Here is a 7,500-nt window from a genome sequence, read left to right on the forward strand (position 1 = left end):
CCAATGGGGAGCGAGGTGAAAGGTCGAAGGGAGGGGGTCAAAGATGAGAGGGCGAAGCTACGGGGCGGATAAAAGGACCGTGTTCGTCAGTCCAGAGAGTAGAGAGGCGGAGAGTAGGAGAGTAGGAGAGTCGGAAACAGAGAGTCAAGACTTCGCGGGCGGTGGAGCTGCTCGTCGTGTGCGTTGGAGTCGGAACGGAGGGGACGGAGCTGTGGAAAGGCGGCGACACCAGACGAGGGGGTGCTCGCGTCGTGCAGGAAGCTGCACCCGAGGGAGGCCGACAGCGCGACCTGGCCGAGGTGGAGACGCTCGTCGCGGGATAATAAAGATCCTCTATACCCCGAGCATCAGCAACCCCCTCCTGTTTCCCCCCGCGCTGAGATAGTGCGACCAAGGGGGCCCCTTTCCCACCCCCTACCAGACACCGTCCGTGAGGCCCGCGGAGTTGAGGCGCCATCGCCGCTCCGCGTCTCATCACCAGACGGGTAGGCGCGACCCGGTCTCGGCCTCAGGCCCGCCTCATCCTTGAGGGTATTCTTTTCCTTGGTTTTGGGTATGTGTTGTCGGCGCCGTCTGTGAAGTAGAATTGTATAAGTGTTGCCGTGTGCTCGGTAGTCGGTATTAGCTCTGCATTGTGTCTTCGCTTTTACATTTGCTTTTTGGTGTAAATTGAATTGTGTTTTTCTTTTCTGTGTGCTTTTGGTGGAATTGTATATGTGCGCTTTCCGTTCATCGCGAATAAATGTGCTTTGTGTTGAACTGTTCTCCCGCTTCGCTTCGTCATTTCTCCCATTGAATCCTCATCTTGCTTCACGTAAAGGGTTGGTAGTGGGCTGAATACGCCCGATAATTAATCGAACCGTCGAGGTCGAGGATAACACCGCTCGGTTATTCTGATAGTACGGAACGGGTCGCTTAAGAGGCCCGTGTCCGAAGTCGACCTGCGGCGAGGTGCGATCGCCCGGTCTACCCTCCGCGTGGGTACTTAGGTAGGTCGAATTTGGCGAGCAACCCTATCCCACGCGGGGGCTGATTGGCTCGATCGCGGTGAGACCGAAAGGTCCACCCGTGACTGGTTCCCGGCGTTAGTCCGAGAGGGTCACGACTGGATTGTCCGTCCGGTGGGCGACGTGCCGCGATTCGAGTTACGTGGCCGTCAGCACGCCGGCGGGCGCGAATCCGCAACAATATATATATATATATATATATATATATATATATATATATATATATATATATATATATATATATATATATATATATATATATATGTATATATATATATATATATATATATATATATATATATATATATATATATATATATATATATATATATATATATATATATATATATATATATATATATATATATATATAGCCTGGTGTGTTGGCGCAGTGGTTAGGGCAGCGGCTTGGTATCCAAAAGGTCCTGAGTTCAAGCCCCGTTGGGCCACTGAATTAATACACCAGGGGGTTGACTCAGCCTGTCATCCTTCCGAGGTCGGTGAAATGAGTACCAGTATACTGGGCCGGTGTATACCCCGGTTAAAATAGGTGTACCATATCCCTGTGTCGTAAGAGGCGACCAGGGTTGCGTCAGGAAGGGCATCCGGCGTAAAACATGTGCCAAATCACTATGCGGATCGGATGATCCGCTGTGGCGACCCCTAACGGGAGCAGCCGAAAGGAGAAGAAGAAGATACATACATATATATATATATATATATATATATATATATATATATATATATATATATATATATACATATATATATTGTTGCGGTCTTCGCGCCCGCCGGCGTGCGAACGGCCACGTAACTCGAATCGCGGCACGTCGCCCACCGGACGGACAATCCAGTCGTGACCCTCTCGGACTAACGCCGGGAACCAGTCACGGGTGGACCTTTCGGTCTCACCGCGATCGAGCCAATCAGCCCCCGCGTGGGATAGGGTTGCTCGCCAAATTCGAACTACCGAAGTACCCACGCGGAGGGTAGACCGGGCGATCGCACCTCGCCGCAGGTCAACTTCGGACACGGGCCACTTAAGCGACCCGTTCCGTACTATCAGAATAACCGAGCGGTGTTATCGTCGACCTCGACGGTTCGATTAATTATCGGGCGTATTCAGCCCACTACCAACCCTTTACGTGAAGCAAGATGGGGATTCAATGGAGGAAAAGACGAAGCGAAGCGGGAGAACAGTTCAACAATAAAGCACATTTATTCGCGGCACACGGGAAGCACACAAATACAATTCCACCAAAAGCACACACAAAAAAGAAAACACAATTCCATTTACACAAAAAGCAAATATAAAAGTGAAAACACAGTGCAGAGCTAATACCGACTACCGAGCACACGGCAACACTTATACAATTCTACTTCACAGACGGCGCCGACAACACATACCCAAAACCAAGGAAAAGAATATCCTCAAGAATGAGGCGGGCCTGAGGCCGAGACCGGGTCGGGCCTACCCGTCTGGTGATGAGACGTGGAGCGGCGATGGCCCCGCAACCCGCGGCCCTCGTGGACGGTGTCTGGTAGGGGGTGGGAACGGGGCCCCCTTGGTCGCACTATCTCAGCGCGGGGGGAAACAGGAGGGGGTTGCTGATGCTCGGGGTATAGAGGATCTTTATTATCCCTGGTGTGCGTCTCCACCTCGGCCAGGTCGCGCTGCCGGCCTCCCTCGGGCGTGCAGCTCCTGGCACCGACGCGAGCACCCCCTCGTCCGACTCTCTTCAGCTTCTCCAGCCACTGCAGGCTTCGGGCTCCAGACTTCCACACTCGTCCCCTCCGTTCCGACTCCTTCTCGTTCTCGTTCTCCTTCTCGTTCTCCTTCTGACTGACGAACACCGTCCTTTTTTCCCCCCCGTAGCTTCGCCTTTGACCCCCCTCCCTTTGACCTTTCACCCCGCTCCCCATTGGCCCGAGAAAAAGTGGGCGTGAAGGCTTTTTGATCCACAAATTTGCATATATCGATCGTTCTGGAGGCGGGGCCAAATCGCCCCTCGCTCACCGATTGGACGGCAAAAAGTGGGCGTGTGTCGTTTTTGATCCGTTTTTGAAGCACAAAATCCGTGATTTTGTACACGCTGTTCAACGTGCGCCCTGCACGAGTCCAACACCGGTACCCACAGCGGGGCAAGAACGGTGGCGATGCTACGGTTGCGAGGCGTGACGTGAAGGTCGTGGCGGTTGTGGCGAAGCGGTGGTTGTGGTTGGTGGTTGATGTTGTGGTTGTGATGGTGGCGATTGGTCCAAAATAAAGATAGTAAAAGAAAAACGGCTATCCTGAAGAGTCGCAGCACGTATAAATGACATGTATTCCCACTAGACAACGGGTTTGGGCCTAACTACACATGCACTTACCGAGATACCTCACCTAAGGGACCTGAATGGTGGTTTGCGAATTTGGTAACCACAACACTACCCCCTTCCCTTTTTACAGACTCGTCCCGAGTCGTCAAATTTTCGTGTGCCATCATGTGTAGTTTTCCCCTAGTACATTTTACCTACGGATCCCTGAGTGCGACATTCATGGTATTCGTGTCCCCAAAATAAATAACCTGAGGGCTGCGTAACTATCTAAACAAACTCACTCACACGGACGACTTAAATAAAATTGCCGGCGCTAAGACATACATGCCGGGGGCGCACTCATATGTACAGTACATCTTAACCTTAACTTACAAATTTTACACTAAACCATGGCCCAGGATCACTGAACTCTGCAAAAAGAAAGCAGTTAGCAGGGAGCCAGGCTGCCCACATGCAGTCTCTGGCTCAAACAATGCAGGTGACAGGGAACGTGGCTGGCTGCTCACACGCAGTCCAAGGCCTTCCCTTTTGAACTGAATGCAGTGAACCACAACGGTGCATGGGCTGCACAACGCAGTCTCCGTGCCAGCTCAAGTGGCACACGCAATGAGCACAACGAATGAATGGATGAATGGATGGACGCAAAACACGGTGCACGGGCTGCCACTGCAGGCCCGTGTTGTAGCTGCCAACAGGGCAGTTCTCGCAGCTTGCAAACTGTTGCCTTGATCCTGGCGCACATGGAAATGAACAGGGGGGGCAAAGCAAAAATTGAACGGGGGCTGGTGAACAGGGGCAGTGGGCATGGCATGGCAAAGGCAGCAGGCAAACACAGCCCGCAGAAGAAGGCCGCTGCAGGCAAACTCAGCCCGCAGAACCAGGCCGGCACAGGCCTCGAAGAAAAACAGCCAGCAGATGAACTGGCCGGCACAGGCCTTGCAGTAACACAGCCAGCAGATGAAGCTGGCCAGCTTTTGCCGTCAGTGGAAGTTGGTGGAGGGAGTGCGGTGGTGCTGGCCACTTGGAAGGCGGGCTCGGACCTACCTACCCGTCTCCCTCCCAACCTATCGCCTTTGCCTGTCACTGTACATACCCACTCCCTTAATTTGTCAAACCCCAATTTAGCCCCAACTTATTTTTTTTGTTGTTTTTATTTTTACTCCCCCACTATAAATCGTCCCCTAAACCCCTTTATCGTCCTTGTTCGGCTCACCTATTCTGTCACCTAGCCTACTCCCAACCCCTACGTTCCCTTCCCAGAGGGGAACAAGGGAGAGCTAACGTCCTGTGCCGAGGCCCAACGAAGCCTCAGAATGGCCTCCCCAGAGTTCGGCGATCTTTAACCAAAGTGGGTCCAGCGGCCCACAACGACAGCGAGGGGATGGATGGTGCGGAGGGGTACATCTCCTAATCTACCCTAACCATTTAACTGTTAAACTACCCCGGGGCTTTCAACAAGCGCCTCTCGCTTAAACTATTGGTTCTATAAACCCAGATTCCCGTCGCCTGTGTTGGTGTCCTCACAATTTCGGGCCTCGCCCCCCAATTTTCGCTCCGTGCCCTCACACGGTCTCCTGGCTAGGACACGTGGCTCCCTTTGGCAGGCACGACCCTCTGCCGAATCTCCCGCTATGGCACCCCCGGGCACTACACTGCCTCCGAGCCTACCAGCTCCCTAACACCGGGGAGTGCCCCCATGGCACCTCCCCTGAAACGCACACGTGGCAGGCCGGCCTCCCGGGCCCCTTTCCGAGGGTCACCCGTGCCCACAACACTGCCCACGCGGCTAATGGCGCCCCGGGCCCCCGCACCAAGCAGGCGCACCCGTGCCCACTACTCTATCCCGGCCCCCCATGGGCCCATGGCCTACCGCGGCCGACTAGCCTGGTGCCCGGGGTACCCACTCAGCAATACTCACCTTTCGCAGCCACGCTCCCAAGCCCGTCAACAGGGCTCCTGCACCCCTCCAAATGGGTCTCGAGCCTACTTTCCCACCAACAACAAAACGACCTCCATTTTTCAATTTGACTAACCCCCTAACTCACTTTATACTGACCCCGGGGTCCCTTGGGCGGGAGTCACTCCTCCCCCCCAATCACTCATCGCACCATGCACTCCCCATTCACTCCACTCACACAGACCCGCTGGCCTCACTCACTCATCATGTACTCACCTCTCAACTCTTCAACACACACACCGCTGAACTCTGCCATCCTTCTAACTGCACCCCCTAACTAACTCGTGCTCCCACGTCGTCCCTTATACTACAGCACGTTCCTTTTAACACTACGTCGCTAAGCTACGTCAACTCTACACATCCACAAGTCTGTCCATGTCCTCAAATAATTCCATTTTATTTCCCAACCTAAATCTCGCTACAATCCCTCTATCTAATCCATTCCACGGACTCCATGAGGACTTACCCCTGCCCCATGAAGTCGGTCTAACTAAGCTAACCCTTCCCCCTAACTAGTTTCCATCCTGTGCCCAGGGTTAAGGGGGTCTTTCACCCCTTGCCCAGGAATCCTGTACACCCGAAAGTGAGGCTTGCTGTTTTTTTTGTTTTTTTTCTCTTTACATGCGCAGCACCTGCGTGGCAACTCAGAGCTCGCGCACTTTACACCTGCCCGTGACGTCATGCAGCTGCACGTGTTCCTCGTCCCTCCTTGGACGCTACCATCCGGCAGAGATACCCCTCCTGCCGGATTCCAACCACACGTGCAGCCATGACGTCACCGTGCGCAAAAAAAAAACACAAGCCCCACGTCTCGAGGGGTTCCCCACGCGAACACATGTGCTTTGCCCGTTGGAGCTTAACACACACGATCGCGTGGAGAACCCGTCCGGTCCAAATCCATTTACCTGCCTAAACTTTGTCCGTCCGCGGGATCGGCAAATCCACCGCGTGCGTTTCCGGACCGGGACTTCACTCTCGCAAGCGAGCACGTGGCGGTCTCGTGCGTTGCACAGCACGAACCTCGTGCTCACTGCTGGGTGAACCCGGCACGGTCCCCGAAACAACTACAGCCGCTACCCGGCTTTCGTTCCTCTGTCGCAGTCTCCGTCTCCATTCAACCCACGCACACCTGCGTGTCACGACGCACACAGTCCACTCCATCACATTCACACGGGGAGACGCGGCTGCGTGCTCCCGCATGCCAACCGACATCTCCCTCTCATACCGCTCTCTCACACACACGGTCTCCCTGGCACACAGCGACCTTGCACACGGCCGTTCACTCACGCGTGCGGGGGCACTCACCCGCGGTGCCTCACTCGCACTCCGTCCCTCATCCACACACGCGGGGGCACTCAACCGCGGTGCCTCATCCACACTCCGTGCCTCATCCACACACGCGAGGGCACTCACCCGCGGTGCCTCATTCACACACATGGCGACACTCACACACGGTGCCTCATCCACACACGCGGGGGCACTAACCCGCGGTGCCTCATCCACACACGGCGTGCTGGGAAGCACGCACTCCGGCACCATCGCCACCACACCACTCACACACGGGGTCGCTTCCACACACGGTGCCTCACCCACACACGCGGGGGCACTAACCCGCGGTTCCTCACTCACACTCCGTGCCTCACTCACACACGGCGTGCTGGGAAGCACGTACTCCGACACCATCGCCACCACACCACTCACACACGGGGTCGCTTCCACACACGGGGACGCACTCACACCTTGCACCACACACACAGGGACAACCACACTGGGGATTCGTGTCCCCACAAGGGTCTCCGGGGCCTCTATACCCCCCAAGCTCTCCGTGCACCCGTCCACAGCACCCGTCCCCTCAACCTCGCAAAGCACGACCGAACTCACCTGGTCGTGACTCGCCTCAAGGGGGCAGACTCCCTCCCCTCGTTCCTGGAGGAGGTCATCCAGGTGCTCGCACTGGGTCTCTACCCAGTCCGCCAGCTCACCCCCATTATCCTCCACTACCTCCGTGTGTGTGTGTGCGTCACTTACCCCGTCTTCCTCGTGTAGTCTTTCCTCTATTGTTCCCTTCCCGGCTAACGTCACTGCCAACTCTTCACCCTTTACCTCTCTTGTCTCAACTATTATTTCCGTTGTCGTCACCTCGTGTCTCGTCTCACACGTTTTGGTCTCCCCATTTAATTTTTCCCTTTCGGTCATCGTCACGACCCTCGCCCAACA

General features: G+C 54.9%; 1 protein-coding gene across 5 annotated transcripts in view; it reads right to left on the minus strand.

The window, feature by feature from the left end:
- The window catches only part of LOC147026907 (glypican-6-like), a 475,934-nt gene that overhangs the window by 422,119 nt on the left and 46,315 nt on the right, over positions 1 to 7,500 (minus strand). The gene's annotated exons all lie outside the window — the stretch shown is intronic.

This window comes from Eptatretus burgeri, chromosome 5, assembly GCF_056783735.1.
Source record: "Eptatretus burgeri isolate ZD-2024b chromosome 5, Ebu_testis_v1, whole genome shotgun sequence".
Lineage (NCBI taxonomy): Eukaryota > Metazoa > Chordata > Myxini > Myxiniformes > Myxinidae > Eptatretus > Eptatretus burgeri.